The sequence below is a fragment of the Gossypium hirsutum genome, chromosome A03, assembly GCF_007990345.1.
Source record: "Gossypium hirsutum isolate 1008001.06 chromosome A03, Gossypium_hirsutum_v2.1, whole genome shotgun sequence".
Lineage (NCBI taxonomy): Eukaryota > Viridiplantae > Streptophyta > Magnoliopsida > Malvales > Malvaceae > Gossypium > Gossypium hirsutum.
The window spans coordinates 86,601,684-86,612,671 of NC_053426.1; the positions used below are offsets into that span (position 1 = coordinate 86,601,684).

The 10,988-nt window shown below is 32.9% G+C and overlaps 1 non-coding gene across 1 annotated transcript; it reads left to right on the forward strand.

Moving 5' to 3' along the window:
- Positions 1-212: 212 nt before the first annotated feature.
- LOC121225324 (small nucleolar RNA R71) lies at positions 213-318 on the forward strand. The gene has a single exon (XR_005923185.1). It is a non-coding gene; the product is annotated as a small nucleolar RNA R71 (small nucleolar RNA).
- Positions 319-10,988: the final 10,670 nt, after the last annotated feature.

Below are 10,988 nucleotides of genomic sequence, written 5' to 3' on the forward strand. Positions count from 1 at the left end.
TGACCGAATAGACGTTAAAAACGTCAGCTGTTTTCATTGGCTTTGTCCTCATGACTTGTCACTGATAATTATTCAATGACATCTCTTCTATAAATTCATAAGCATCCTCAGGTGTCTTATTATTGATAGTTCCACCAGTAGCTACGTCAATCATCTGTCTAGTCGAAGGATTCAGGCCATTGTGAAACGTTTGAACCTGTAGCCAGAGTGGTAACCTATGGTGAGGGCATCTTCGCAAAAGGTCCTTATATCTCTCCATGCATCGTAGAGTGTTTCTAAATCCATCTGCACAAAAGAAGAGATATCATTACGTAATTTAGCCGTTTTAGCCGGCGGAAAAAATTTTAATAAAAACTTTTTGGTCATTTGTTCCTAAGTCGTGATTGACCCTCGTGGTAACGAGTTCAACCATTGTTTAGCTTTGTTCCTCAATGAAAAAGGGAAAAACTGAAGGCGAATGGCATCATCAAAAACGCCATTGATTTTAAACGTGTCACAAAGTTCTAAGAAATTCACCAAATGAGAATTTGGGTCCTCGTCCTGCAAACCATCAAACTAAACAAACTGTTGGATCATTTGAATAGTGTTAGGTTTCAGTTCAAAATTATTCGCAGCAACAGCAGGCCTAACTATGCTCGATTCAGTTCCTGTTAAAGAAGGTTTAGCATAATCATACATAGTACACGGAGCAGGATTCTGATTTACTGGATCAGCGGCAATCGCAGGAGGTAGCAGATTTTCCTGTTTTTCAGCCGTCTCCTTGGTTGTGGTTGAAGTATCGTCCTCTTGCTCTTCCTCTGTGTATCTTAAGCTTCACCTTATTTCTCTTTGGTTTCTGTGAATTGTGCGATCGATCTCGCTATCAAACAGTAATGGTCCCGACGGGTTTCTTCTAGTCATACACTATAAAAACCTGCCAGGAATGAATAAAAGAAAACTTAGAAAAGAAAATAAAAATTTAAATTGCAAATAAAGTAAAATGGCTAAAGTAATAAAAATCAAGTGTTCCTAACATCTTAGTTCCCCGGCAACGGCGCCAAAAACTTGGTACGTGATATTCGCGACAGGCTTTAAAAATTTATAATTAATCATTCTTGAAACTAACTATTATCACGATGAAGGCAAGTGTACCTATCGAATAGTAGTATAGCTTTAGCAAGACCGGATTGTTGAACCCAAAGGAACCAAAAGTATTAGTAATTACTTCCTTTTTATTATCTAGCCCAAAAATTAAGGGATTTGTTTATCTAAACTAATTAACTAAACTAAGGGTGCACAGAGAGAAAATTGGGAAAAGCTTTTGGGAGAACTCGATTGATTAAGACAATACCCAAGGAAAAATTCATCTAGACTTCACTTGTTATTTGACTCTGAATTAGACGATTTATTCATTTGACTTGATCTGTAGGAATCCCTAAGTTATAATATTATCTCTCTCGAGACTAATAACGTCTAACCCTAGGTTGATTAATTGAAATCTCTTTCTAATTAACACCCTAGTGTTGCATTAACTCGATCTATGGATCCCCTTATTAGGTTTCACCCTAATTCGGCAAAATCTTATCACCCTATCTCTAGGAGTGCAATCAACTCCGCTTAATTACGACAAATTTACTCTTAAACAGGGTCTTTTCCTCCTCTGAATAAGAGCATTAACTTGAATCAATATCCTGGAATATTAAAACAAGAATTAAGAACACATAATTAAGAACAAGTTAAATATTTATCATACAATTCAGATAATAATAACAAGATCTATCTTAGGTTTTTATTCCCCTTAGGTATTTAAGGGGTTTAGTTCATAATTATGAAAGAAAACATCTCAAAAGAACAAAGATAACAAAACATAAAGAAAACCTAAAATCCCTAAATAGAAATTGAAGGGAGATATTCAGTCTTAACGATGAATCTGGCTTCTGAGATGGATCAATCGGCTTCCCTTGAGTAATTCCTTGCCTCCTCCTCCCTGTGCCCCTTCTAAGCACCTCCTCAGGTGTTTAAATAGGCTTTAGAATGCCTAAGAGCCCTCAAAAGTGGCCTTTTCCAAGTAGGACTATACTTGGGCTCGACAAGGGCACGCCCGTGTGCGATTACTCCAGTCCGTGGTCAAGGATGTTGAATAGGCACGAGTGTGTAGTCTACCCGTGTAAGTCATGCTTCGATCCTGCCAAATGAACATGGCTGTGTGACACGCCTGTGTGAGGAAGACCAGGCCATGTTGATTTCCCACGTGGGTCAATTTTCTCTTTTTTCGGCCCGTTTCTCGCTCTTTTTACTTTCTTATGCTCACCTAAGTATAAAACATGAAATTAAAGACTTAGGAGCATCGAATTCACCAAATCTAAGGAGAAATCATCCATATATGTGCTAAGCATGGGATAAAAATATGTATAAATTAGGGTTTATCATTTACTACCATGCATATTGACTTGTAAAATTTACGTGCAGGGGACACACGGCCATGTAACACGCCCATGGGGCTGACCGTGTGTCACACACGACCTAGACACACGCCCGTGTGTCTACCCGTGTGGACAACATAAGGCTATTTACCAAGCCTTATGCCATCCTAAAACAAAATTTAATTCCAACCAACATATCAAAGTCTAACTTAATATGATTTCTCAACTAACAACCATAGCTAAGGCCTATATACATTTCATATATTCAACCATGCCAACAATTTTACATTCATGAAAGACAATCTTGCATTCATATAATGACTTTCAAAATTAGCCATTTTCATGGCCTTATACAAAATGAGTCAAACACTAAAACAAGATAACATGTTTGGCCCCAAAACAATGTGACACCAAAATAAAATTAAAAGTTCCTATACATGCCATAGTCAAAATGATAAAACTAGCTATACCAAGTGTTTCAAGAATAGTGTGGCTGGCTTCCCCAACGTAGGCGATGATCTACAAGCTACTTTAGGGGCACTATAAGAAAATGGAAAGGAAAGAGGGTAACCATGGGAGTTTAATAAGTACATATATGCAAATAAGTAAAAAAAACATTCATCAAACAATGGCTTATCATGCTTAAATGATTTTTCATTTTAAGCTCACTATCTTACTCTTCACTTCCTTTATGCATACTTCCTACATCTCATCACACACTAAGGTCTTGTTCATGGGTTTAAAAGACATACCTGTAATCATCTGTAAAATATCTCAATTGTATTCTTTTTAATAACATACCTCATTAAAATTCTCCCCAACTCGTTCTTCAAACTACCCGTTGAACACTCGAAATACTAATGGAAACACGGAAATTTTACACTTAAGTGTCATATGAGTAGCCAGAGCTACCTCATACTTTGTAATGCTCGCATTTTGAGTTACTCACGGGCCTTTTTGCCATTTCAGTACCTGGATCCCATAACTCTATCATGTAATGCCTACTCATTGAGCTACTCACGGGTCTGCACTCAAGGTTAGTACCCGAACCCACATTACATATAACATTTATCTCATGAACTCAGACATAACTCATGAGTTCAGACCATATAGTTCCTTATGACATACCTTTTGTATCCTATACTATTTTTGAGGTTCAACGGGATTTCATATTTAACCTGATGTCATCGTACTTATTTGTCATGTAGATTACTCTTATATCACCATGTTTATGCTTCAATGGTAACAAGTAAGATTATAATACATGATAACGATAAAACGTTTAAGAATAAGCTACAATGACACATTATTTACATATGTACTTACCTCAGTACAGAATGATGGGAACGAGCCTAATCCTCGTAAACTTTGTTCTTCCCTCTATCAAGACCCAAATCGCGTTTCTCTTGATCTAAAACATTGAAATTTAGCTTATTAAATACACAAATCATTCAATTCAACTTGAGACTCATACTTTGGTAAAACAACCGTTTTGCCCTTAAACTTTGCAAAAATTATGATTTTACCCCTAGGCCCGAAAGCCAATTTTTATCGAATTTCCTTATTATCCAAGCCTAACTGAATTCATTTTATAGCTATAGCATCTCAAAATTCTCATTATTTCACACATTTATCACCTATTTCATAGCTTATGCAAAATGGTCCTTGTTAAGGTTTCCATGGAAAATACTTCACAAAAGTTGTTTATTTCACAACCATGATTCATTTTCTTCCATAAAATTTCAGAAAACAACATGAATACTCTCATGAAAAAACCTTATACTTTTAACCATCTTGCAATATAATCCCCTCATTAGCTAGCTCATGCTACAAGGGTCTTAAAAATGCAAAAATCATCAATAAAAACCATCTAAATCACTTACTTGCAAGGATGAGAAGTTGCTGAAATTTTGAGCTTCTAAAACCCCTAGAATGGCTAAAAATTTTGGTGGAGAGTTGAGGAAGATGATAGCCCTTTTTCTTTTGTTTTATTTTAATCAATTAAGTCACCAAATGTCACCTAACTTTGACATTTTGACCAATCTTGTCCCCTATGGCCGGCCACCTCTATTTAAAAGGGTCTAATTTCCCTTTAAAGGCCTTAAATTTTGGTTCTCTAGCTATTTAACGCATTTGGGTAGTAAAACAAAACCTTTGCCCTTTATGCAGTTTAGTCCTTTTTCGCAATTAAGCACGAAATCGTTAAAATTAGTTCACCAAAATTTTCATGTACTCTATTAATCATGCTGTGACACTAAAATACTAATAGAAATAATTTCCCCACCTCGGATTTGTGGTCCCAAAACCGCTTTCCCGACTAAGCCCAAAATTGGGTTGTTACAGACAATAGGTCGAAACATAAACCACAATTAACCCCAATGACAATGGGTCAAAACATAAACCACAATTAACCCCAATGATAATTGGTTGGAATAAAAACAACAATTCAACCTAGTGCCAATGATTCAAAAACCACTATTCTAAACTGATGGCACAATTGAAGTCGGTTTCTAAGCATAGAATATATGTCAACATGACCAATGTTTAACCCTTATTGGTAGGGTTAGAACACAACATACTAGGAGAAAATTCAAAATAAAAAAATTGGGTTTCCAAAAATGTCTCAAATATATATACAAAGCATACTTCATATACAAAAACATAATTCGATATTATACTTCCTCAAAACATATAATACATTAATATTCCAAAACATAATTTGAGTAGCATAAATATACCAAAAGCATAGTTCAAAAAGATATTTCTAAAATATAATCACATAATCCAATTTAAGTATAGAAAAATACAATAGTTAGATAATTCAAAATTTTACTTTGTAAATTTAAAATCATACTAGTATGCTTTGTGGGTAATGCAAAAAAATCTCACATGGGCCGTGTATAGGCTAATGAAAGGGTTTAAATATAGTCTTACTCCTTTTGCTCATCGAGTAATTGGGCAAAAGGCCTAACACACACGTGTCATCGTTGTCGTCGTCCAACTCGGTCTATGTCCATGTTATATTTTTTGGATAAAATTTTGTGCCCATGTTTGTTTTATATTTTTTGGATAAAAACTCTGTATTATTTTTTAGAAAATAAAGAAAAATTTGGTCAACAAAAAATATCTTTTTGGAACTATTTTTAGAAAGGTGTATCTACCAGATTTACCTTTTTGCCCTTGCATTTTTACTATTTTTCCCTTTAACTAATAGTATAAATAGGAGGCTATCTTCCTTATATTTCACACCAAAAAATATAGCTTCTATCATTATTCTCGTCTCCCTCATTCTTCTTCCTCTAAAAGCTTTATTAATTTACTAAAAATTATATTGGAGGAAGTTCTATCTAGGAGTTTGGGTTTTAAGTGGAACTGTTTGTGACCCCTCCAAACTTTCTTCGGAATTGGTCCTAGTGTGGTGTTTCCAACCATCTTTAAACTTATGTTAATCTTATTTCCTATTAGGGTGTGGAAATTTGGAAGCACTGTGTCAACCTTAAGGGGTGACATCCATTTCCAATTACACTAATCAAGGCAAAATCGCTTCTAAGGTAGTGGTTCTCCAAGGCGTAGTGTTTATGTATTTGTTAGTTTGTTTTTTTTTCCCTTATTATTTGTACTTATCAGTGCCAATGTATTTGTTTTGTGGTGGTAATTTTCCAACAATTTAGAAGCGATTTTTATTACTGTAGAAATAATGTCTCTCGCTATTAACAAATACATCCTTAATCTATCCAAACTCAAACCACTAGTGCACCTGATTGAAGATCCATACGAGGTGATTGTCACTATGGTCTCCGAGGTCAACCTGGTAGAAAATGACACTAAATGGATACTAGACATAGGTGCTTCTAAACATTTCTATGCCAACAGAAAAATGTTCACCGAATTTGAGAATGTAGCCGAAGGTGAACAAGTCTACATGGGTAATTCGAGTAGTTCAGAAGTACTCAATAAAGGTAATATTTTACTTAAACTTACTTCTGGAAAAATACTTACTTTAAATAATATTTTATATGTTCCTGTTTTACGTAGAAACTTGATTAGTGGTGTACTTTTGAATAAGGCAGGCATTAAAATAATCTTTGAATTCGACAAAATTATACTTTTCCATAATGGAAATTATGTACGAAAAGGTTACTTGAGCGGAGGGTTGTTTATGATCAAAACTGCCTAATGCTTCTCCTTCTAATTACACGGTTGATTCTCTCAATTTGTGGCATGCTAGATTAGGACATTTGAACTTTCACTCCTTTAAAATGCTTAAAGATGAAATTGTTTCCTAATCTAGATAGCAACAGTTAATAAATGTGAAATCTATGTTGAATCAAAGCATACTAGACCTCACTTCAAACCTATTGCTGATAGGAAGACTGTACTTTTAGAGTTGATTCATACAGATCTAGCATACTTTAGAAACACAGAGAGTAAATAAGGAATACACTACTATATTACCTTTGTAAATGATTTTTCTAGATACACCAAGGTTTATCTCTTAAGGTCAAAAGATGAAGCTAATAAATCATTTCTTCATTATTAAAAAAAGAAATAGAAAATCAACTTGATAGGAGAATAAAATGGGTTAGATTCGATAGAGGCAGTGAATATATGTAACAGCCCGATTTTGTGCCTAATCGGAACAGTAGCTTTGGGACCACTAATCTGAAGTCAGAGAAATTATTTTATTATTAATTTTAATTTATAACATGTTTATATTAGTGCATGAAAATTTTGGTGAAGTAATTTTAGTGATTGCATGCTTAATTGTGAAAAAGGACTAAATCGCATAAAGTGCAAAAGTCCTATTTTGATAGCTAAGGGTGTCAAATAGCTAGAGAACCTAAATTGAAGGTATTTAAAGGGAAATTAGACCCTTTAAAATAGCATGGCCGGCCATAGGAGACAAAGGTGGTCAAAAGTAAAAAATTTGGTGAAATTAAGTGTTGAAATTGAATAAAATAAAACAAATAGTAAAAGTTATCATTTTTTTCATCTCTCTCTCTTTCTTCTCCACCAATTTTTCTCTAAGAAAATGGCCATGAAAGCTTGAAAAATTTTCAGCAACTTAAAGCCTTTGCAAGTAAGTGATTTGAGGGTTTTTCTTGAATATTTTTGTAATTTTGAGGTCCTTATAGCATGAGCTTTCTAACAAGGGGACTATTTTGAAAAATGGTTGAAAGTATAGGGTATTTCCATGATAGTATACATGTTGATTTCTGAAATTTTATGGAAGAATATGAGTTATAGTTGTGAAATAAACAGCTTTTGTGAAGTAGTTTTCATGGAAACCTTAACTAAGGACCATTTTGCATAAGTTGTAAAATAGGTGATAAATGTGTGAAATAATGAGAATTGTAGGCTGCTCCTAGCATGAAAAGTATTCGGCTACGCTTGGTTAATGAGAAAATGGGATAAAAATCAACTTTCGGGTCTAGGGGTAAAATGGTTATTTTGTGAAAGTCTATGGGTAAAATGACCATTTTGCCCAATTATGAATTGTTGAGTACCTAGATAGATAAAATGATTAAACTTGTGAATTTTTATCATTTTAGATCAAGAATTACACAATCTGGGCCTAGACTAGGGAAAAGCAAAGCTAGCGGACTAAAACCAACTAGTCACCTACATTTTGATTACCAAGGTAAATTGTGTGTTAATAATGCAACTATATCTTTATGATGTGCAATTGCACTAATATGGCATAAATTGCTTTGAATTTGAGTATGAGGATACTGTAATAGGCCCAATTTTCTCGGGCTATTAAAAGTCAAAAAAACAGAATAAACCAAATAAAAGAAAAATAAAGTTTTTTTAAACAGTCCATTTTACAAGGCCCATAGATACTTAAACCCAATGCCCCAATTACATCCAAGCCTATACCGTAGCCCAAATACCCAAATGCTGCCCAAAACTCATCAGACCCAAAATATACGGGGCCCAAATGGCCCAAATAGTTAACAGAAGACAGAAGGCCTAGGGTTTCTGAAACCTTAGGCGCCGCAAGCACTCCAATCGTCACGCCCCTTCGTCTCGCGCCGTTCTAGTAACCCTTCATTGACGCCTCCATCGGTGCCATGACTCCAGCTCCATATAACACCGTAATCGGCACACGAATCAACACCAGTGCACTCACCGCCATGATATCCTTGCTGGTACCTGCAAAAAAGAAAGAACCACAGCAGAAAAGAAAAGCAAACATGGAAAGAAATCAAAGATTTCTTTCCCAAAATGTAACAATTTACAGAAGGCTATAAAAGCCTCTTTTCTAATCTGTAAGAGGGGGATATACATGATTTATCAGATATAAAAACACAGAGAAACAGATTATAGATTTTTTAGCTTTGCCAGAAAACAGAGGTGATTCTTCTTGCTTTATTTTCTTTATTTTCCTCTTGGATACCTGCATTTCATACATACAAAGTACTAGAAAAAATAAAAGAGGATTACCTCTCGATTCGCTATGAAAAGTGAAGCTTTCGAATCCCGACCGCCGTATGTGGCAGAGTCGGCAGCGGAGCGTGGGAGCCTGATGACGGAGGCTCGACAGAGCTCTAAGGGCCTGCTCTCTGTCCTCTTTCAGAGGTTTTTTTTAGTTTTTTTTTAAACGGGTTAAAAATGAATTTTTGGGGCCAAAATTTGGCTTATATAGCCTCATGGGAACGGCGTCGTTTTGCTTAAAACGATAGGCTTCAAAATGGTGTCGTTTCAAAGGCAGGGATCCACGCGTTGACCCGTGACCCGGGAAGGATCCGCGTGATTTTGTTTAAAGGCTAATTGCCCAATTGATCCTTCCGCATTTTTAATATTTATAATTTCATTTTATTTTTATTATAATTTGGCCCTAACCTTTTATTTTTGTTTCAATTTAGTCCTAATGATCATTATAAAACTTATTTTGGGAACAACGTCGTTTTTGGGATTAGGACTAATTGCCCAGTGAGTCCCTCGGATTTTATCGCGCGTTTCAATTAGGTCCAAATTTTTTATTATTTTAGAATTAACCCTAGAGTTTTATTTTTATTTAATTTTAATCCATTTTAAATTTTTTATATATAATTTATTTATTTTATATATTATTTATTTTTACTATAAACATTATTTATATATGTAAAAAATTTATTATATATATTATTTTTATTTATGTATTATTTATTATATATTTTATTATATATTATATCATTTTATTATATATATTATTCATTATATTATTTTTATTTTATTATATATTATATTATTTATTATTTATTATTATGTATAATTTTAAAAATTTGTAAATTATTATTAAATAATACATATATCATTATTAAATATTTAGTATATTTTGTAATATTCTAAAATTTACTATAAAGTTTTGTTCCTATTTAATATAATATTATTTTTATAAATATATATTAAATTATTATATCATATAGTATGTTTTTTTATTAATTAATTAACCATTTTTTAAAAATTCTCCTTTATTATTTATATATTGTTTTAAACAGTTTTAATATCTCATTTATTTTTTAACGGTATTTAGTTTTCATCTTTATTTTTTGACTTATTTTATATATGTTCATAATTTGTTCTCATTTTTTATTTATTTATTTAGTATTGTTTTAGTATGTTAATTTTATCTCATAAATTATTTATTATTTTTATGTTATTTATCGTTTTTATATATTTGCATAAAAATTGATTATCTATGTTGATATTTTAAGTTATATTTGCATGAAATATTATTGTATATATATTATGTAATTTATATTGTTATATTCATTGTTTTCTATGTTGTATTTTGCATGAAATGTTAATGTATGCATATTTATGTTATTTATGATTATATCTGCATGAAATGTTAATGTATATTATGTAATTTATGTCGTTTTTTTATCATTTTCTATATTATATTTGCATGAAATGTTAAAGTATGTATCATGTATTTTATATTATTTAGTATTGATATCTTATAAAATGTTAAATGCATCATTGTTTTAAAAAATTTATATTTCATTTAATCCAAAAGAATTTTAAAAATGAGACAATGTTTTTTGTATTTAGGAATTCGGGAAGTAGTGCCCTAACATGCTGGGTTGCGATTTCCCGTTTGACTAAATGTCTAAAGTATCCTTCTAAATAGATTTTGTAAATCATGAGATGATTTCAATTATGAAAGTTTAAGAATATCGTGTCCAATCATGCTGGATGTGATGTTTGTACTTTTTTGGAGTGAAGGAATCTCGATTTTCAACTCAAATTATTCTGGTTTTAAAAAGGGATCCTATTTTTAAATTCTTTCAAACTTTTGACATTAAGACAGAAAGCTATTCAATTTGGTACCAATTTTGGGCATTGCGAGGGTGCTAATCCTTCCTCGTATGTTACCGACTCCCGAACCTATTTTCTCACATTTTCGTAGACCAAAATGTTTTATAAGGTGATCCAATCGCACCTAAAAAGGTTGGTGGCGACTCCCATTTTCAGAATCTCCCTTTAAAAATGGTTTCGACAGCTTAGCGACTCCACTTGGGACAAATAAGAGAGTCAAGCCAAGAAATTGATTATTTTCTGTCTTAATGTCGAAAGTTTTGAAAAATTTTAAAAAAA